Below are 21,988 nucleotides of genomic sequence, written 5' to 3'. Positions count from 1 at the left end.
CACACCCTCACAAAAGCTATAATACTACAATAATCAATAGGGACCAGTGATGTGCATTAGTGATAAAGGGTATGCAAATGAGGTCCTAGGTTACATCTCCAGAACTGTTTAAAAAAATAAAACTGGGCCGAAGAGATAGCATGGAGGTAAGGCATTTGCTTTTCATGTAGAAGGATGGTGGTTCAAATCCCGGCATTCCATATGGTCCCCTGTGCCTGCCAGGGGCAATTTCTGAGCATAGAGCCAGGAGTAACCCCTGAGTGCTGCCGGGTGTAACCCAAAAACCAAAACCAAACAAACAAAAAAACTAAATGCAGGCTGAGCGATAGCACAGTGGTAGGGTGTTTGCCTTACACGCAGCTGACCCAGGATGGACCCAAGTTCAATCCCCAGCATCCCATATGGTTCCCCCAAGCCTGCCAGGAGCGATTTCTGTCACAGATTCAGGAGTGCCCTGAGTGCCACTGGACGTGATCCAAAAACCAAACAACCACAACAAAAAAATTAAATGCGAGAGAGAGTTCAGGCACTTGCCTGATATGTCACTGCCCCAAGTTCAATTCCTACTACCACATAATCCCTTCAGTGCTGACAGCAACCCCTGCATACAGAGCCAGGAATGCCCCTGAACATTTGCCTTCCTCCCCCACCAAAATTTTTTTTCAAATCAATAAAAAGTACTAAGAAAAACTAACATTGAGCAATTATCTAACTCATCCTTAATGGCAGGTTTAAGTACAAACATGCATTTCTCCTGTTACGTGGCTCCAAAAACCCTACAGATTGATGATACAAGGGCCCCTGCCCTGGGATGTGGCACTAATCAAGGACCCACAAGTACCTGGAGCAAAGGTCTCCCACTCGTTAGAGAGGCTGATTTTGGTTCCTGCAGGGATCTGTAGGCCCCCCGGTGTCCCCGAACAGTGGCGCCATGTGGCCCTGGCGAGTTCTAGGTTGACAGGGCAGTGTCTGTCCACAGCAAAGTCCTGCACCACTACCACCCCAGGCCCCCCTCTAGGGCCCTCCCTGGCAGGTCAGGCAGCTGTCAGATGATAGGGCTTCAGGCCATCAACAACTCCCCTTGTGCCAACCGCCAAAACCACTCCCTGTTCCTCTGCAGCTGGAGAGGCCGGCAGAGGGGCTCAAGCAGAGAAGAGGAGCGTGTTGAGACAGAGACAGAGACAGAGACAAACTTCATGGGGCCTCTTACCTGGGGTGTGGAGACAAGCAAGGATGCCATCCTGGCCCCTACAGACCTCTCTGAGTGTCCTGTGCACCCCAACCACAAACCACCAACCACCTCCAGAAAACACCAGTACGGAAGCTTACACAAGGAATTCTGCCTCATCGGAGAAGGCCCCAAAATACAGAGCCAGCAAGTGACTTGGGCTGATAGCACCCTGGCTCTGTCCTTGGTCTCACCAGCTACAGCTATTCCCATGTTCTGGCCCTTCCTCTGTCATTTATTCCCAGCTCTGGAGTATTTAAAGTGAGGGCAACATCATAGCAAAATGGTAGAGGTCAACTACTCTAAAGGCCCAAGTCAAGACAGAGGCTGGGGGTGATTGATGGGGGCTTCCTGCTATACCACCCCTCATCTGCAGATGAGAACCTGACAATCCTCCTGGACAAAGCCAGGGCAATGTTTCCTTCCACCCTTGCACCAAGAGAAGTCTGAGATAAGGCCGCTCCCTGGGGCCCTGCGGCTGGCCATATTTTTCCCCACCCTACCCTCACTTACGTCTTCCTCAAGGCTTTTCCGTGAGCTTCCAGCCCGGAAGGCTCCTTCTCCCTGGAGACAAAGAAGAAACTCATCAGAGAAGGTCTTGCACCTATCGAATTTGATGGGCTAGAGTTAGGAGTCTTGCAGTGGGGACTGGGAGAGGGCTGAGTTGGCCGCTGAGTCCTGAAAGACCTCCTCAGAGCAAAGCAGATCTTCTCATTTAACTTGGAAGCACCCCCTGGGAGAAGAGAATTAGTCCCATTTTTCAGGGAAGAAAACTGAGGCGGGGCTGAAGGCAATGCTTCAGAGGCTAAATTAGGGCTTTGCCAGCAGGAGGCCCAGTCTCAATGCCCAGCACACATGGTCCCCTGAGCATGGCCAGGAGTGACCCCAGAGCACAGAGCTGGAAGCAGCACTCCCCTAGGTCCCCAAAAGACTGGAACATGGGCCTAAAACCAAAAGAGAAAACAGAAATAATGAAAGCTGAGACCCAGAAGAGGCGTGGTTTGCCCTCAATCACACAAACAGAAGCTGGGAGGCATTCGGGTTCAAACTCAGGTTCTCAGCCTCCAATCCCCCTCATCCTACCTGGGCCATGGCCGGGAGCCCAAAGCAGCTGCCACAGGCAGCCTGGGGTGCCTCAGTTGAGCCCGAAAGGTCTGCAGAGAAGCCAGGCCTGCCTGAAGGCTCTGCAGAGCTAATACAGAAGCCACAGAGACGTGCTGACCATGCCCTCCATCTGCCTGCTTTGCCGGCCCTTCTCCAGCTCTCCCGTTCCCCACATCACCCACTTCCCCTCCAAGTTCCCCAAATACACTCCAGAAAGGGGTTTCTCGAAACCCGTCTATTTGCCTTTCCTCCCCAAATCCATCTTCCGCTTTCCAGCCTTCCTCATGCCCAGACTGTGCCCCACCCACCAGCCCCACTCACCGTATCCACTACATTCTTGGCTGCGCTCTCAGTGCGAACAGGCTGTGGGCAAAGAGAAGAGAGGGTCAGCCGCAGGGCACACGCCTGGGATGGTCCCTCTCCCTGTGGCTTATGGCCAGTGTCAGGGCGAGAGAGAACACCCCCACCCCAACACACATAGATACCCCATCAATAGCATCCACCCCGTGCCCAGCTCCAAGCTTAAGAGGAAGAATCTGAAAGGATATTATTTATTGTTTGTCTGGTTTTAGTTTGGGTTTGGAAGCCACATCCAGCAGGGCTCAGGGTTTACTCCTTTCTTTGCCTTAAGAAATCACTTCTAGGGGCCGGAGAGATGGCATGGAGGTAAGGCATTTGCCTTGCATGCAGAAGGACAGTGGTTCAAATCCTAGCCTCCCATATGGTCCCTTGAGCCTGTCAGGAGCGATTTCTGAGCATAGAGCCAGGAGTAACCCCTGAGCGCTGCCGGGTGTGACCCCAAAACCAAAGGAAAAAAAAATCACAAAAAAAGAAATCTCTTCTGGTGGGGCTTGAAAGAGTATATAGCATGTTAAGGAGTGAACAACAAGTGCCCTACTCATTGTACTATCTCTCTGGTCCATGAAAACTACTTCTAATGGTGCTGGCACCATTCAGCTTGACCACCTACACCCTGGCTTCAGACTCAGATCATCATGCCCCCACCCCCAATAAAAAGGCCAAGGTAGCAAGGAACAATTTCTCATTTCCAGGCCATTTTCATCCATACAATCTTGTGAATTCATAGCAAGCACCTACAAGGGAGGTGAGGGCATTATAGCCGACCCCAATGAAGAGATCTGGAGAAATTCAATGAGTCATCACTCACCAGTGGGTCCAGCATGACAGGAACCCTAACCTGAGGTCCTGGGGATCTGGGCTTCAAGTTCTACAAGTGAAATCATAGCAGCCCAGAAGGGAAGAAGCCTGCAGAGTCTAACTTTTTCCAAGAGATTGCCAGTCTCCCAGTCTTGGCTTCATGTAGACCCACCCTCAAGACCATCTTGTTACTCCCATATCCAAGTCTTCACTAATGCATAGCTTCTGTTTCGACACTCAATTCCCCAATAAATTCTCCTCCTCCAGGAAGACCCCTGCACATCCCAGGGACCACTAATCTTAAAAATAGGTCTTAGTCCCCAAATAAAGTTCTCACTATAGATCTTGTTTTCTTTTTCTTTCTTTCTTTTTTTCGCTTAGGGCCACACCTGGCCAGGCTCAAGGGTTACTCCAGAATTACTCAGGCATTATTCCTGGCAGGCTTGGGGAACAAATGCAATGCCAGAGATTGAACTGAACCTCAGTAGGCTTCATGCACAGTATGCAACACCTTTCCCACTGTACTATCGCTCTGGCCCCCATTGTCTATCTTGATTGGAAGACACACCTCAGGGTAGCAGGTGACCAGTCAGTAGAGAGGATGGAACCCCAGAACTCTTGTTCAAAGCCCGTGTTCCAGCCCATGTTGAGTCATCTCTCAGTAGTGAGTGTTTTAGTCCATGTGGACTCATCTGCTCCAGTCAGATAATCATCTCCATGCAGTGATCCAGCCCCTGTGGACTCATCTCCCTGAGCCCATCTGTCTCAAAAACAGACCTAAATTGGCCCTCAGGCTAGGCCATCCAGAACCAAAATGGAGGCCGGGTCCTCCTCCTTATTCAGCACCAACATGAGTGCTTTCCACAAAAGGCACCCCATAAAGTTGGCTCCCGCATCACAAAAGAGTTCCCTGAATACAGAGTAAGAAGAAAGCCTTGAGTACTGATGGTGTGATCCTCAAACAAAATAAAACCTCCCAAGAAAGGTGTGTCTAAGAAGGACTGAAAGGGGCAAAGATGGAGAATCAGAAATAAGTGTCTGCCCCGGGCCCCTCCCTGACTCCCAAGAGCTCCATGTCCTCCTATGAGGAAGCCCCCCACAGAGTGGACAGCTGGAGAGCAGGACACACCTCGGAGCCCCCCAGAAGGTGCATGTCCGAGAGGCTTTCAGACTGGGCAGGGGCACACTTAGAGCTGTGCTGAGCTAAACTGGCTGCACAGGCCAGGCCCACTCTACTTCTGGCAAACCACCTCCTCTGTTCACTGTCCTTGCTGCCTGGAGCCTTCATATGAGAATGTGTGGGGCAGAGCCCCAGAGCACTCAGCACAGAGCCAGGCACTTAAGTGTTGGCTGGTGTTATTATTTATCATCTCCACCCGCCCGCTCACTACCCCTCGGGTCTGGCAGGGCGCAGGCCTTGGAGTCAGAGTCAATATTGGAAACCACAGGACTCGGCAGCACTGAGAAAGGGCTCCCAATGCCAGCAATCAGCAGCATGCCAGCCCCTCAGCCCCCATCTCGTGCCCCTGGCCAGCTGGAAACCGGCCATAGGCAAGATGCTTGCCAGCCACGCGATGCCTCCAGCTCACTGGTCGCAGTGCAGATAATTTTTCCAAAAAGTGCAGATCTGAGGGTGTTGGTAAACACAGCCCAGCATGCACACTGCTCCCCTCCCCTCTCTACCCCATTCCCAGATATCTGTCCCTCGTCTCTATTTCTGCTACAAGCCAATGACAGGGGACTAGAGGTAGGAGTCGCCACCCCAGTCCCTGCAGAGAAGGCAGGGGTAGCTCTAGAAACAGAACCAGTACACGGCTATCACTACTCCTTGGCATTATGACACAGGCACAACTCCCTACAAACCATTCTCAGAACCTCAGCTCTGACAGATCGCCTGTCATCTTGATTCACAGGTAAGGAAACTGAGGCACAGAGCAGCATGACTTGCCAAGGCTTTCAAAGTGAGGTTGCTGGCAGGATTGAGAAGATGACACTGAGATCTCCCAAGCTTGCCTTGCTGTCCTAGCCCCGGACTCATCTGGTGAGAGAGCGCCTTCCTGAGGTTTGTCCCTTTCTTCCCCTTCTTGCTTGGCAGAAGCATGACTTAGAGGAAGAGTTACTGAGACAGTAACACACACATGCACATGCACATGCACACTGGCACACAGTCATGCACATACATTTATGCACATACATGCATCCACACACATATCCACACACATGCACACGTCAGGTTCCACCCAACTCCACAGCAAAACCTGGATCTACATCGGTTTTCAAAAGCTGAGGGTTTGCAACTTATAGCCTGCCAGGCCCCCCGTACCCTGCACAGAACTTTGAATGTCCAGAAACAAGTTCACAACATGTGACCCTGGAGCCAATGAGGATCTCAAATTCATGAGATTGTCGAGGCACTGACCCAACTGTTAGCCTGGTACTCACATGCCTCCTTCTGCACCTCAGCTGGCTTGCTCACTCGCCCTTTTCCTGTCCTGGGTGGAGCTGCCCCTCATATGACAGTGAGAAGACCAATTAGGTGCTAAGGAATCCCAGGCATACAATTAGGCATTTTACTTCTATGGACATTAGTTGGACACCACTGTGTGGGTAAGTATCCTCGTGTTAGAGCTGAAAAAGCTGAGCAGCCCTCACCCCAAGTTCAACACGCCCTGAATTCTACCCAGCCCGAGTTCCACCACAATAGGCAAGAGAGAGCCAAGCTAGGACCAGGACCTCTGCCCTCATCCTCATTCTCAGGCTACTCACCCCACTCTTGGGGCTTCATTCCACGCCTCTCACTGTCCGGAAGAAGCTTTTAGCAACTTCAAAGACTAATTGTTGGACTGGAGAGATGGTTCAGCAGAGCTAGAACATATGTGCAGGGTTGTTCCTCCCTATTCTACACAGTTCCCTTAAGCACTGAGGTGGAAATAGCCCCTAGCACTGTGGGACACGTCCCCCAAACAAACTGTTGAGATGAGTTGTCTACTGTCTCCTTCTATAGGCAGAGGGGGAGTGGGCTGCAGAGGAAGGACTCAGCTCACACCACGAGAGAACTTCCGGAGTTTGTGCCCTGGGAACCACAGACAGATCACACATCCTCTCAGGAATTTTTCCCCTATAAAAGACAAGCCTGTCTCTCTATGCAGGCATTTATGCAGCCCCTCCAGCCCCTTGCACTATGTGCCCCATGAGGTTGGAGCTAGGGGAGAATGGCCTGGAGGTTCGGGCAGGAGGGCACGTAGATGGCTAACAGGGAGAGAAAAATGCATCTGTGAGCTGCTGTTCTTGAAGGAGGGGAAGGCAAAGGACCATAGCCGGCAGGCAGGGGGAAGTACCCAAGTCTGTGCTGGAGGAGGGGGGAGGGGGCTAGCCCAGAATGTGGACTGAGCCTCGAAGGAACATTCCGTCCAGAAATTCCTCACATCCTCCCCTCTCCCAGCCCTCCAGCTCGCCTGCGCTTGCCCCCCTGGGAGGCATGGAATCTGGGCTATTTTCCCTTATTTTTCCCTTCAGGCCCCAAGACCCCGTGACATCACCTCGATTGCCATGGAAACCAGCTGTGAGATCACGAGGATCAGGAGAAGGGGGCAGGCAGGATGGGGGCTGGAATGTCCTCTGTCCCCAGGACTCAGAAAAAGTTATTCCAGGCTTGCAGGTTCTAAAAATAGAACCCTGGCAGATGAAGGAAGGGGGTGCTGGCAAAGGGTGGGGCAGCTAGGTACCAATCACCAGCAGGAGGAGGCGTGGCAGCAAGAGGGGCATTGAGGCAAGATGGGCCATGAAACATGGAGGGGGTGTGGCAGACGGTTGGCAGGGTTGGGATGCTAAACTACTGATAACCCAGAGGCCTGTAAGGGGGCGCCATCAACTTTACCAGACACCACCCCCACAAAACTACAGCAGCAGAAGCCCTCTGCAGCCCACCATCATATTAAGGGGTCCTGCTGCGAGTATAGACTCAGAAGGGTTTAGGGAGCCACTGAGCTCTGGGCTTGCCAAGGAGGACAGAGGCAGTGGCTGCCTGGGTTCCCAAAGGTATTGGGCAAAGTTACTCCACACTTTCTCCCAATGAGAAGACAGTGAGTGATCTGGAACCAGTAGAGGGTGAATGGTCAAGCCTGGTTCTCTTGGCATCGCCTTGCTTCCAAGCTCTAGCTAGGCAGTCAGCTGTGAACACCCTGCCCTGGTTTGCAAACCCCCTACTGCCACAATATCCACTGGTTTTGCTCTGTTATGTATTTTATTTGGGTTTGGGGACAAGCGAGTCCTGCTCCCATGCTCAGGAGTCTGCCAGCCTTGCTGTGGTTGGGTATAGTATAGAGCTCCAACCTATTAAATTCTGTTCATTCTCATGCTGGTTGGGCTCTCTCCTGCCAGGGCACCAGGCATCCTGTCTGCCCCATCTCCAGATCCTTCCAGCCAACCTTGGCCTGCCGTTTTCCTAACCCCCACTGAGTACCTACAATCCCAACACCACCCCCTGCTGTAGGGGGCATCAGGCTCTCAGCTCTCAACCCCTTTCTGCAATCATGTTCCGTTTCAAAGACCCAGAACAGACCCTTCAATTGGGAATCCCTCCTTCCTGGGGAGGCTTCACAGCCCTCTCCTGGTCTATCTAACACACTCATACCTACACACACCACCTAGGTCCCCCTCAGGGGCACAGATGGCTGACCACCCCTGCTACCCTGGATTTGGCCAGCCTTCTTAGGCTGGGATGTGGGTCCACAGCTCTTACTCCCACAGCCTACTTCCTTCTGGAGCACCCTCCCTCCTCTTACCCTCTTTCCTTCTGTCCAGATGGCAAACAGGCTGAAACCCAGACCACGGTTTCCTCTCCCATCACAGGATATATTAAGGCACTCTCTGGTCAGGCCTCACTTTGGAAAATTCACTGCAAAGCTTCTTGCTCTCCCCACCCCAAAATAGGATCCTCAAGGCAGGCTCCATACACAATAGTCCGGTGCCCTTCCCTCCAGGGACTGTGTCCCCTCCCAGTCCAAATGCAGGGTGGCAGTTGGCCTTGACCAAGACACACACAAAAAGAACTACCATCAGCACCAGCTCTGGACAGGGTATACAAATGAGGGGTTTCAGACCTGCTTCACCACATTGGAAATCCCCATACCAGGGGCTCCCCCTAGTTTGAAAGAGATTCTTGGGGTTCCTTTCTCCTGGCCTTGTGCTATTTTGCAGGAACTCCTGAAGACAACTATTCAGCACCCCTACCCCCACTGCCTGAGGATGGGAGTGGTCAGGTGCTGGGGTACCAAGCAACTAGTCAAGCCCCTGGATGAAGAGCAGTATCAGGCAGGGCTGAATTCCACATTCTCCCACACACAGCCTTCTCTTCCATCCAACTCAGCTAAGGCATCTACTAATCCTGGTCTGACTCTATGGCACCTTGAAAAAGTGCTTCAAAATCCGCAGGCTGGGGCCAGAGCAATAGCACAGCAGGTAAAGTGTTTGCCTTGCGCACAGCTAAGCCGGGATCATTCCTCGGCATCCCATATGGTCCCCTGAGCCTACCATGAATGATTTCTAAGTGCAGAGCCAAAATAACTCCTAAGCACTGCTGGGTGTGGCCCAAAACTTAAAAAAAAAATCTCCAGGCTACAGACCCCTTATATGACTACTATACAAATAAAGCCAGAGGCTAGAAGCGATAGTACAGTGAGTAAGGCATTTTATCTCCAGCATCCCAACTGGTTCTCCAATCCCGCTAGGGGTGATCCCTGAGCAATGCCAGGTGTGGCCAATATACATAATATGTTACTATATATATATATATATATAATATAACTATAATATAATTATATAAATTATGTTATATATAATCCAGAAAATAAATATATATAAACCAGAAAATGGGCTGAGGAGATAGTACAGAGGTTAAAGGGTTAAGTCACTGGCCTTGTACCTTGTACATAGCTAATCTGGGTCTATCGCATGTGCTCCATATGTACTTCCCCCTCCTCAAGCCCCAACAGAAGTGATCCCTAAGCACAGATGAAGCAGTAAGATCTTAGGACCACTGGGTGTGACAAAAAAATTAGAAAATAATAAGAGTTGGCAAGGACATGGGGGAAATCAGAATCCTTGCTCAGGATGAAATGGTGCCCCTGCTAAAAAAAAAAATTGCATTGGCCTTTCTGCCTTAGAGGGGATAAAAAGCAACCTGCAATTGCCATATCACTAGGTCATTAAATTTCTGGCTAAAGATCTTCAAGAAGGGCAAACAAAGCCCCACAGGGTATATGCACACATTTTGTGCGTCACCTAGAGCACTGCTACTAAATTAGGGCAGCAAGTGGGCGGCCACAGGCAGATGCAAAGAAGCAGGGTGAAGTTGGCAATGGGGTAGAATGGGCCTCTTCATGAAAGGACATGCCTAGCCTCTGAGAGAGCGATTAAAAGGCTGCAGTGCACACTCTACGTGCAGGGAGCCCGGGCTCAACCTCCAGCACCATATTGAGCACTCTAAGGAGGGAGCACTATGCTGGTAGGTGCCCCTGAGTAATAACAGTGGTAGCCCCAAAATGAAATAGGGAGAAAAGGCAGGACTGTGTGAGGCCAAGTGAAGAGCACTTTTCAGGAAAGGTAGAGCATTTGCCTTACACGCAACAGACCCAAGACTGACCGATATCAATCCCCAACATTCCATATGGTCCCCTGAGGCTGTCAGGAGTGATTTCTGAGCACAGAGCAGGAGTAACCCCTGAACGCCACCATGAGTGGCCCAAAAACAAAAACAAAAACAGTAAGAGGGCAAAAAGTGCAGGATTAAGGCACGTGCCTGACTTATGGCTAACCCTGGTTCCAATTCCCAGCATACACATGATCTCCTGAGTACTGCCAAGGTTACTCATGAGCACTGGGCCAGAAACAACCTCTGAGGACTGCCAAATGTGTCCCCATCTCCACCCTGCCACGTAAATAAAATAATTTGGGGTGCTGGAGAGACAGAGCACATAGGCAGCTTGCCCTACACACAGCAGACCCAGGTTCAATACCCTGCATTTCATATGGTTCCCTGAGGACCACATGGTATAATTTCTGAGTGTAGAGCCCCTGAGCATTGTGGTGTGTGGCCCCAATTTTAATATTTAATTTATTTAAATATTATTTAAATAACTGTTTAATATTATTTAAATATTTAATAATATTTAATTTTTATTTTTATTTAAAAATAAATAAATAAAACCATTGAAGTGCCAAAATTGATCCCTGAGCACAGAGTCAAAAGGAAAATCCTGACTACGACTGGAAGTGGTCCAAATCCCAAAAAATCAAATCAAATTAACTGCCTGGGAGATGGTTCCAAGGCTGGAGTACATACCTTGTAATTGAGAGACTTGGTGTTCTACCCACTATGTGGACGTTTTACTCTACCACACCCACAATAGTACTGAGTATGGTCTCAGTGCCACTGAAACCAAACACTAACCAGGAGACCTGCCCAGCCAGGTTGAGGACTGCTGCTCCCCACAACCCCAACCTCACTCCTAAGCACAGCTTGTAAGATGTCAGTACCTCCTACTCCACTGCAAAAAATATATAAGAAAACAACACCAAAACTGACTTAGATGCTGAATTTTACATTGTGTATACTTTCCCAATTAGAAAACTTTGGACAGACCCCGGTTCAATTCTCAGCATTCCATATGGTTCCCGGAGCCTTGTCAGGAAAGATTTCTGAGTGCAGAGCTAAGAGTAACCCTTGAGTACCACCGGGTGTGACCCAAAAACAAACAAAAAACAACAACAACAACAAAAAAAAAGTTTGGGCCAGAACCATAGTAGCAGGTAAGGTGCTTGCCTTGCATGCAGATGACCTAGACTTGATTGCCAATATCTTATATAGTCCCCAGAGCACTGCCAGGATTAATTCCTGAGCTCAGAGCCAGGAGTAAGACTTGTGTTACCTCCAGGTGGGGCTCAAACATAACAACAACAACTCATGTAAGAAAGTAAATCTCGGGCCGAAGCAGTGGCGCAAGTGGTAGGGTGTTTGCCTTGCCCGTGCTGACCTAGAACAGGCCTCGGTTCGATTCCCCCAGCGTCCCATATGGTCCCCAAGCCAGGAGAGATTTCTGAGCACATAACCTAGAGTAACTCCGAGTGTCACCGTGTGTGGCCCTAAAGCCAAAAAAAAGAAAAAGAAGAAAGTAAATCTCTATGCCTCAGTTTCAGAAAGGGCAGGATTAAACCCTGTGTCTGTCTCCCTGTGTTCAGCCCTGCGGCTATGGGATTGTTCTAACTCAACCTGCCTTCCAAAAATCACAGCTCCAAGCACAAGGTATGCACTTGGGGGTGGCTGTGGGGAGCACGAATGGCAGAGATGGAGGAATAGACCTAGCCCTAAAATTTACATACATGCTGGAACCCAGAGAAACAGGGTTTCTGCCTTCAAGGTTGGTACTGTAAAGAGAAACTCTGGAGAAGTACCTGGCATCACCAGGTGCCCCCACAGCAATGAGCACAGGTGTCCTAGAGAGCTGAACATCAGCCCTGCCTCTCAGCCCAGCCCAGACCTGCCTCCTGCTCCTCTGAGCCCCACTTCGCTCCCTACTCATGTTCCTCCCACACACTCAGATAGTTCACACTTGCCCCAAGGGGCAGTCGCCATTGGTGATTGAATCTAAATCTGAGGGGCTCTGCAGACTAGAGAGGAAGTCTCCCCCACTCCCTTTGGTCACTGCTTTGTCTAGGACATCACCTCCCCTACCGGGTGTATATTCTTTTCTTATATTTGGGAGGAGAGGGGTTGGCTACATCTGGCAGTGCTCAGGGTTTGTTCTAGGTTCTATGTTCAGGGATCACTCCTGGTGGTGCTCAGAGGCTCCTATGTGGTGCCAGGAATCAAACTGGAGTGGGCTGCATGCCAGGCAAGCTCCTTATCCCTATACTGTCTCTCCTGCTCCCATGGTTTACTTCAGCAGAGCTGAACCAAGTTCACCATAAAGGTTCTTTTCCTGCTGGCTGCCTGAATGGAACACCTCTGCTTCCACCCCCTTCTCTGCCACCCCCACTGACCTCCATGCCTTCCCAAGGACAGTTTGAGAGTTGGCCAACGTGTTGGCTAGGACGTGGCCTGCACCCATTTTTGTGCCAGCCTAGGGCAGCAATGCCAGGCGGCATGCCCAGAGCTCAGAGGAGAGAAATCCTCCTGATTGGAATGTTTCCGAGGGCAAGGAAAGCTGCTTCAGCTCCTTCAGCTCCTTCTAAGGATGAGGAGTGTCTGTAGCAAACCAGCTGTCTCCCTTCTGCATCTCATCCCCAGCAGAAGACCCCCCCCCCCAGGACAGAGGTGACCCGAGGATCATACCATCCTGGACCTTGGACAGCCACTATTGAGAAAGACGAAAACATGAGTTGAAGATTAAGCCACTTCACCCTGGCTAGCCTGGCAAGTGCCAGAAAGTGTTTGGCTCAGCGAGTGGGTAGGAATCCCATGCCTGGGTGATGGGCCTCATTCCAGAGGGGTGAGCCGGTAAGCAAGATCACTGAGCTACCATCAAACTCAGACAGGGCTCACAGACAGACAGACAGACAGATAGACTCAAGTGGGAGGCCAGCCCTGCGTGGGGGGCAGGCCGGGCTGAAAAAGGAAGGAAAAGTACCGCCGCCCTTTCCTCCCTCTTGTGAACCTGCTCAGTGCACTGGCCTGAGGAAACAGGTGTGAGTGCTCTCAGGGCAGCCAAACTTTCTCCCTCTGTGTCCCAGGCCACTTTCGAATTCCCGGTGGAAAAGCAACTTCCTACTGGTGGCCTAAGGGACTCCTGGTGCCAGTGGGCAGAATAGGGAACAAGAGAGAGTGCACAGGGTTGGACATTATGCTGCTGGGTCTTTTCCTCCAGCATTCAAGGGGCATGAATGCAGCGTCTCCTGTGTGTCAGCCAGCGTGCCCACTGCCCAGACAGACCAGAGAGGAAACTCTTACGAGCATGGTGGTTACATGGGGTGGGGAAGTGGTCTAATCTAGGGAAGATAAGTACATAGCAAATTCCATGATTAGGGGGACAGACAGTAGGAATCAGCATTCCAGACATGGGAGGATGAGGGCATGCATGGCCTGTGCAAAGGCCCTGAAGCAGCCTGGTACCCAGTGCATTCAAGGACTAGCAAGAAAACCAGGGATGGTGGCTTAAAGCAATAGAAATCAAGAGCAGGGGACTGGAGTGATAGCACAGTGGTAAGGCATTTCCCTTGCACACAGCCAACCTGGGTTCGATTCTCAGCATCCCACCAGAGGTGATTTCTGAGTGCAGAGCGAGGATTAAACCCAGAATGCCACCGGGTGTAGCCCCCGCAAAAAACAAAGAAACAAATTCCCGAGGGCTGAACCAGGTTCTGGAGAGCAGCGAGCCCAGTGCAGGTGGAGCATGTCAGAAGCACAAGGACATTCTACCCCCTCACTGGGGCTGAAGGGAGGGACTAGAAGTCCCGCAGCTGGAATGCCAACTTGGTCCGCTTTCTTCTCACCCCTGACCCTCCTCATGTAAACAGCTCATGTGGTTCTCAGCAGCCAGGCATCTGCCTCTGGCCTGGAGATCCCCAAAGACCAGACACCCCCCCCCCCAGTTCTGACCAGACCCTCTGAGGACATTCTGTTCCCCACAGTGAGGGGGTAGCTGGACTGAGTGAAGAAGAGTCTGAGGGCCACCACTCCCCATCGAACCATTTTGGTAATCCCAGAGCTGGTTCTCCCTGGCACCTCCCAGATAGGGCTTCTGTACTCTGGATTTATTAGGTTGGCCCCCATGACTCCCTGCTAGGCTCTGTGCAAATGACACTTCACATCTGGACCCACCACTGTGCAGGGTCTAGGCCCAGGACTAGAGCACCTCACCCACTTCCTTGCCCCAGGAGACAGGAGAGGAGGGATGTGAGCAAAGAGGGGAAAGGTAGGCAGGCAGGGCAGGGCAGGCAGGGTCAATGAAGGCAAGTGAGGCTCTGATTACCTGACATTGTGGGTCTCTGCCTGTGTGCACACGCCAGCAATGGCTCGGAACCATCACAGAAGGGAAGCTAGCCACTGGCACCAGTACACAGGGTCCCACTCAGGCATGAAGGGAAATAGCTCCTACCCTAAGCACTGGACAAACCCGTAGTCAGGGGGAATATGATTGCTGCAGAGAAGGGTCATGCACCAACCACCGAGTCCAGTACCAGTTCAGCAAGTGCCAGGATGGGCTTGTAGAGGCCACTGCACCCCAGACACTTTCTCCTCTGCAGGCTCTCAAGAACAGCTAGGCACCACAGACACCTCTAGATGAGCCAAGACATATCCATGTGTGCACAAATACATGTATGCATGCATATGTAAATACACCATTTACACCTATAAGCATATATGGACATATAAACACACTCATTACACATACCCACACATGCACATATATTCATATATACATGCACACATGTATAACCAGACATATATACATGTAGTATATTAGTACATATTTGCATGATGCATCCAGACACACATTTATACAAATACACACCATTCACACACACACATACTTTCTTTCTAAAGTCAAATGGATCACAGTACACCTTCAAGAAGCCTTCCCCCATATTCAACCCACCAACCCACCAACTCACACACACATACATACACACACACATACATACACACACACACACACACACACACACACACACTTGCATACACAGACCTCTTCCCCTCCAGCAGTTGTTTGGGGGAAGACAGGTAAGGGCCCTGGGAAGGCAGAGAGGATAGGGGACAAGCTCCCAGCATTCAAAATTGGCACTAGGCAGGAGCAGAGTTTGTCCTATGCACACTCTGGAATCCGCTGGAATGGGAGGCAGGAGGAGGGCAGAGAGAGCACGGGAGGGGGCAGGATTGCACTTAGCCAGGCATGTGGCAGTGGGCCAGTCTGCCTAGGAAGAGGTGCTCCGAGGGTCAGGCCACCCTCCCCCTGCCTCCAAGGTGAGAAGGGACATCCTCAGCCCTTGGTCCTGTGGGCCCTGGACAGCAGGCACTGCTCAGCCCAGGAATCGTGCATTGTGTCCTTTTATGGTTTTTTCCAAGGACTTTGGTCTCCGGGTTGGAAAGAGGAGGCCCTGCATCTCATCAGAAGGGACTTCATGACTCACTTCCTCCCCATCCAGCCTCAGCGTGGGGATGCACCCCCTTCTCCTCCTTTCCTAAACCCTCAGCACCCAGAGGGCCTGCCAGCGCACAGGATGAAGAGTAAGCAGCAGGCTAAGGAGATGCTGAAATAGCTGAAGCCACAGGTTCCATCCCTAGCACAGCACTATGGGTGCAGCCCAAAGGAAGAAGAAATGATTAACAATGAATGAGTAAAGTCAGCTGCAGCTGAGCAGAGCACAAGAAGGGTTGGCTAGGGAGGGGGCAGGGGACAACTGTCACTTACCACCAGTTCATGGTTGGACGGAGGAAGACAGGGGGCAGCCACCTGCAGAGGAAGGGGCAAAGAACAAGGTAAGTATCTTTTAGCCCAAGAAAATCAACTCCTTCCTACAGCCAGAACACCTCTCCCCAGCCTCACCCACCTCTTCCCATCTCGGGGTTCCTTGAAAGACTGTTACAATGAGGAGAGACACTTAGGCAATAGCACTGGGGCCCAAGGCAGAAGGCAAACAAGAAATATACGTCACCATTTTAAGATTTTGTCAAAAAAAAAGAAGCTAAAGAGCCAGGAAAGGAGGATGCACACACCAGGTTACCAGGTTACCGACAAAGACTCCAGAACTAAAGAACAGGGAGAGTTTAACCTACTGCTACAAGTTCCAAATTTCCTAACTGATGGGTGAACCACATTTTGTATTCTGTGCTCAGAGAACTAGAAAAGAAACAGTCCGTCCCCACCACCACCACCTCCCGCTGCCCCTCGGTCCTTGCTCCATGCCAAGGCAGCTCACCAAAGGTCAGTGCGGCATATAGCTGGCCAGGTTCCCCAGAGTGTAGTAGTGGGCAGCAGGCTGCAGAAGGGTCCCTTCCAGCAAGCCAGTGCCAGAACCCCCTCCCCAAACCTGGTAGGTCTGGAGGGACCAAACCCCTTGGTTAGGATGGAGGGGGTTTGGTTGGGGTTTGAGTCATTGACCTCACCTCCTGTGATGGTGAGTGGGAGGGAAAGTAGCCATGAAAACTTCGGAATGGGCGGGGGGAGGGGGGCTGGACCGCTCCCCACATGCAGATAACACCCCCATCAGGCAGGGCAGCCAAACCACTGCCCCAACAATTAGCAGGGGCCTTTATCGGGGATTCAATGTGTTCCTTTTCTCGAGCCGGGACGTGTTTTTCTTGGATCCAATTCCCCAGTCTTGGCTCTAGTTCCTGACCTGAGCACTTCGGGGCAGGGGTCCATGGAGAAGGCGGGGGTTGGAGGGGAGGGAGGGTTTCTTTGGGCATCAGATATGGAGGGTTAAAGATGGAGTGCCTGCCTCCTGGGACAGTGGGCAGCCTTCACCCCAGTGACACCCCACACAGGAGGCAGCCTACAGCTTGGCTCACTGAGCTTCACTCAATCTGCTCCTCTAGGTGTCTTCGGACAGCTTCTGGAGTACCCAGCCCAGAGGGGAAACACCCCCGAGAAGGAGTGCCTCAATGGCCAGTGGTTGGCAGCAACCCCCCCATGGGGGGGGTGTCTTGAGCCAGTTTAGTTCACCTCTCTTTTTGGGGGGAGGGGGTCACACCTAGCAGTGCTCAGGGGTTCCTCCTGGCTCTACGCTCAGAAATCGCTCCTGACAGGCTTGGAGGACCATATGGGATGCGGGGATTCGAACCGCTGTCCTTCTGCATGCAAGGCAAACGCCCTACTTCCATGCTATCTCTGACCCCTCATCTTCACTTTCTTCCCTGAGTCAGGAAAGTCCGAGTCCTTGACTCACAGCAGGCAGGAGAAAGTGGATGTCGCAGGAAGGGGAAAACCAGGAACCAGCCAACACCCTCAAAGTGTTAGCTCTGCTGCCTCTGAACCCTTTATAACAACCACCAAGAACTAAGGGGTAAGGCACAAAGAGGTTAAGCAACTTTCCCCAGGCCACACAGCTGCTGGGTGGCAGGGATTTGCTTCTCCAGAGGAGACTCAGGGGAGAGATTTAGGTTCATTGCCACCCACGTTAAGTAGAACATGGGATGCGGGTGGGAGGTGTCCCGAGTTCAGGGCTTTTGAGACAAGTAGCCTGGGCCAAGAGCAAAGGATTTTGTTTCTTTGGGCTGGGTTTGGCTTTGGGTGTTTAGGTGTTTTAGTTTGGTTTTTGCTTATTTGGTGGGGGGGGTGGGGAGTGGGAGCCACACTCATAGGTGTTCAGGGCTTCATCATGCAAAGCCTGGGAAGAGCAATTATTTTAAAGTTTCTGGCTCCTTTTGGACCAGGAGAAGCAGAGCCCAGAAAATGGGAGAAAAGGGGAAGTTTTAAGAAGACACTGACTTGTAAGATCTCTGCCTGCCCTATTCCCCAGCAAAGTCCAGCAGGGGGTTCAGCCCATCCACACACAGCCTCCCTGCTGCACTGGCACCTACTGATATTGCGCCCCCAACCCCAAACCCCACTCTGTGCTTACAAGTCCCACCGCTCCCCATTCTATTGCCCCCAGATGCCTACACCCCATGATCCACAGACCAGCAGAGCTGGGGCAGAGCTGGGAATCTGAAGGTGGCAAGCAGGCAGAAGGGGAGGGGTGGGGAGATTTATCCACCTCCCCCTGCAACACCCAGGAACCTGAGCATGAGACACTAGTCTCCATCTGGGATCAGGTGTGGACACCTTGATGCAGGGAGGAATGAATAGGTGTCCTTTGAGGCAAGTTGGGGGTGGGGTCCTTCCCTCAGAACTAAGCCAGGGGAGACCTGCTAGATCAAGTGGGACTCCAGATCACTGGACCCCTGAGGCAGATTCTCCCCCTTCCCAACTTAGCTCTGAGGGGTTCAGGATACCTCCAGCAGAAGGCCGGATGCCTGCTGCCCCAGTGGCCTGCCCTCCAACCCACTGCCCACAGCTGTACATTCCGGGCTGGCGGCCGGCAGCCCACCAACTTGGTTGTGTGTGTCAGGCATTCATGCTTCTCTCCTTGCTGTGTGTGTTTGTGTGTGTGTGTGTGTGTGTGTGTGTGTCTGTTTGTGTATGTGTGTTTTAAGGCAGAGAAATGTTGCCTTAAAAGGCTCTCTCATTCCCTCAGGCACCCTGGCCCTTAGCCGCCCTCTCGGCAGCCTGGAATGTGCCAGGAGAGCCAGCACACACACACGGCACCACCTCCCGCTCCAGCCACTCTGTGGCCCTGCCCTGTGGCCTGATCTTCCGGTGGCAGCAGTTACCCCTCCCACAGACCCCTGCAGATCCAAGCTAGGACCTTTTTCCTGCACAAGGGGCAGCCTCTGGGCACGGGAACAAGAGGGGCATTGCGGTGGCACCTCCATCTGCCACCATATGGTTGACAGCACAGGATTCTAGGGCTCAGACCCAGAGGCTCATTAGGCTTTGGGGTACCTCCTACCAGATACACACCCCTCCAGGAGATATTTCTGATCCAAGGATTGTGTCCACCCTGGAAATATATCAACAGTAAAGGCAGTGGTGGCAGCAAACACTCCTGATGTGTGTTAAGAACGTTCTTTATGATTTCATAGACAAGTTTCATTCTCTAGGAGCACTGAGCTCTATTATTTGTGTTTCTAATTAAGAAATTATTTAATAGAATCACCATAAGATACACAATTTACAAAGCCATTCATGGCTGAGTCTGCCATACAATGTCCAGCACCTTTCACCAGTGTATATTTCCCACTGCCAATGTCCTCAGTTTTCTCCCAAACTGCCCACCTCTCTCTCTCTCTCTCTCTCTCTCTCTCTCTCTCTCTCTCTCTCTCTCTCTCTCTCTCTCTCTCTCTCTCTCTCTCTCTCTCTCTCTTTCTCTCTCTTCTTTCTTTCTTTCTTTCTCTTTCTTTCTCTCTCTCTCTCTCTCTCCATTTGTCTCTCTCTCTCTTCCTTTTTACTTTTTTTTTCTTTATAGACACTGTGATTTGCAATACTACTTACTGAAGGGTATCATCATATCACTTTCCCTCCTTCCAGCAACTAGTTCTTGTCCAAGCAATCATGCCCAACTCTCACTGTCATGGTGGTTCCTTTTCTGCCCTAAATGTACTCCATATACTCTTTATAGCAAGCTTCCTACCACGGATGGTCCTCCTGGTGCTTGTCTCTATTGTCTTTGGATTTTATTACCAAACTATTGTTTTTTATATATCCCACAAATGAATGTTATTTTCTTTTTTTTTTTTTGGTTTTTGGGCCACACCCGGTAACGCTCAGGGGTTACTCCTGGCTATGCGCTCAGAAGTCGCTCCTGGCTTGGGGGACCATATGGGACGCCGGGGGATCGAACCACGGTCCGTCCAAGGCTAGCGCAGGCAAGGCAGGCACCTTACCTCTTGCGCCACCGCCCGGCCCCTGAATGTTATTTTCTATGTCAATCCTCAGAGGCTAAAAATGTAATACAGAAAAGGCATCCGCCCTCCTATGTTCATTGCGGCACTATTCACAATAGTCAGAATCTGGAAATAAACCAAGTGCTCGAGAACAGATGAGCGGATAAGGAAATTATGGTACATCTACACAATGGAATACTACGCAGCTGTTAGAAAAAATGAGCTCTATTCTTAAGATTCCTATTGTGTGGGAAAAAAGACTGAGGCACCGGAGTTAAATAAGTTGTCAGCAATAGAATAAGAATTGGACACTCCACGGGTATTATAGGCAGATCTGGGTCTTGTTCTCACTGCCAACCTGGACACACCCTTTCCAGAAAGCCAGCAGCCACCTCAAAGAATAAAATTGCCTCCCACTGCCCTAAGCCCTTGTCTCCACTATTTTCACTTGTCTCTATCCTTTCTTTTACAGGATAAGGGGTCAAACGCAGGGGCTAACTCAGTAAGGCAAGTGACTTCCACTAAGCTACATCCCTGCTCCCCTTTTTCTCTCTGTTTATTTGCTTGGGTTTGATTTGTGAATCAAGCCCTGTTAAGGGTCACTTCTGGCAATGATGGGCGGACCATATGGTACCAACAATTAACCCCAGGGCTCCTGTTTGCAAAGCATATACTCCAGCCTTTCGAGTATCCCCCAAACTTCTCCTTGAGTCTTTCAATCCTTATGAAATATAAATAGCAGAAGACAGAGAGATGGTACCGGATTTCAGGCAATTGCCTTGCATGCAGCCAACCCCAGTTCAATACCCCCAGCTCCACATACCTAACCCTCCAAAACCTCCAGGAGTGATCCAAGAGCACAGAACCAAGAGTAAACTGAACACCAGTGAGTATGACCCCAAAACAAAACAAAACCAAAAAATTGAATGAGCTACTCAGCCAAAAAAATATATATAAATAAATAAGATTAAATCAGTGAAATCGGGCCACTAGTGTCAACATAGCTAAATGAAGTGAAGTCAGTCAGATGGAGAGATAAACCCCAAGTGATTGCACTCATATGTGGAAGATCAAGAAACAAAGCAAGGAAAAAATAAAAAATTCTTAGATCAGAGAACAAGAGTAGTTAGTGTCTAGGAAATGGAAGGCAGGCAGGTGGATTGAGCCATGAGGAGCAATAGGATAGTAGATGAAAAGCAGGCCTTTGGGGGATCACACCATAGTATATACAAATGTCAAATTAGGACGCCCTGCACTTAAAGCCGATATAATGTTTTAAACCAGTGGTTTTCAGCTGCTACTCTTGAGTCAGTGCCAGTCCACAAGAGGAAAAAGAACAAAAACCACTGTTTTGCACCAAATGTTGCTTCAATTAAAAAAGAATCATTTTTAACACAGAGCGTTAGATACTGTGATTCTTCCCATGGCATCCATGAAACTAAGCCACAAAAGTGGGAAGTCTTGCCTGAGGCCACTTTGACAGAGCCAGCAACCCAGGGTCTGCCTGGTGAAGAAGTGGGGGGAGGGCCAAGAGGGAGGTACACGAGTGCTAGCAGAGCCATTGCCTAGCACACGTCAGCTCCACCCACTAGTGTTCTGAACTTTTCTTTTTATAAAAAAATTTTAACAGTGGGCCGGAGATAGCATGGAGGTAAGGTGTTTGCCTTGCATGCAGAAGGTTGGTGGTTCGAATCCCGGCATCCCATATGTTCCCCCGAGCCTGCCAGGAGCGATTTCTGAGCATAGAGCCAGGAGTAATCCCTGAGCGCTGCTGGGTGTGACCCAAAAACAAAAACGAAAAAAAATATTTCTTTTAGTCACACCTGGAGATGCTCATAGATTAATCCTACACTGCAAGGCAAATATCCTACCTAAATAGCCAGAGGTCCTTGGGCATAAACCAGAACCAGAACACCCCCTTGTAGACTCCTCCAGGACTTTGGCAATAGCCAGATCAGGTGAGAGGCTCCCTGCACAACTAGCCCCTGCTGTCCTCCAAGCCTGCTCTGTCCAGGGTCGAGAACCACACACAGCCATGGGAGTCTGAAGATCCTTCCAATGCCCTGCTCTTTCCT

At 50.7% G+C, this 21,988-nt stretch overlaps 1 protein-coding gene across 2 annotated transcripts in view; it reads right to left on the bottom strand.

Annotated features, from left to right (window-relative positions):
* Positions 1-21,988, bottom strand: part of TNS1 (tensin 1) — a 200,195-nt gene that overhangs the window by 105,865 nt on the left and 72,342 nt on the right. For both annotated transcript variants that reach the window (XM_049768018.1, XM_049768016.1), the window contains exons 2-4: positions 15,898-15,939; positions 2,654-2,695; positions 1,742-1,792 (exon numbers count right to left, since the gene is read on the bottom strand). The gene's annotated coding sequence lies outside the window, so the exon portion shown is untranslated. The remainder of the gene's footprint in view (positions 1-1,741; positions 1,793-2,653; positions 2,696-15,897; positions 15,940-21,988) is intronic.

This window comes from Suncus etruscus, chromosome 2, assembly GCF_024139225.1.
Source record: "Suncus etruscus isolate mSunEtr1 chromosome 2, mSunEtr1.pri.cur, whole genome shotgun sequence".
Taxonomy (NCBI): domain Eukaryota; kingdom Metazoa; phylum Chordata; class Mammalia; order Eulipotyphla; family Soricidae; genus Suncus; species Suncus etruscus.
Note: the sequence above shows the minus strand (reverse complement) of the source record. Positions and strands in the feature narration are given on the sequence as shown.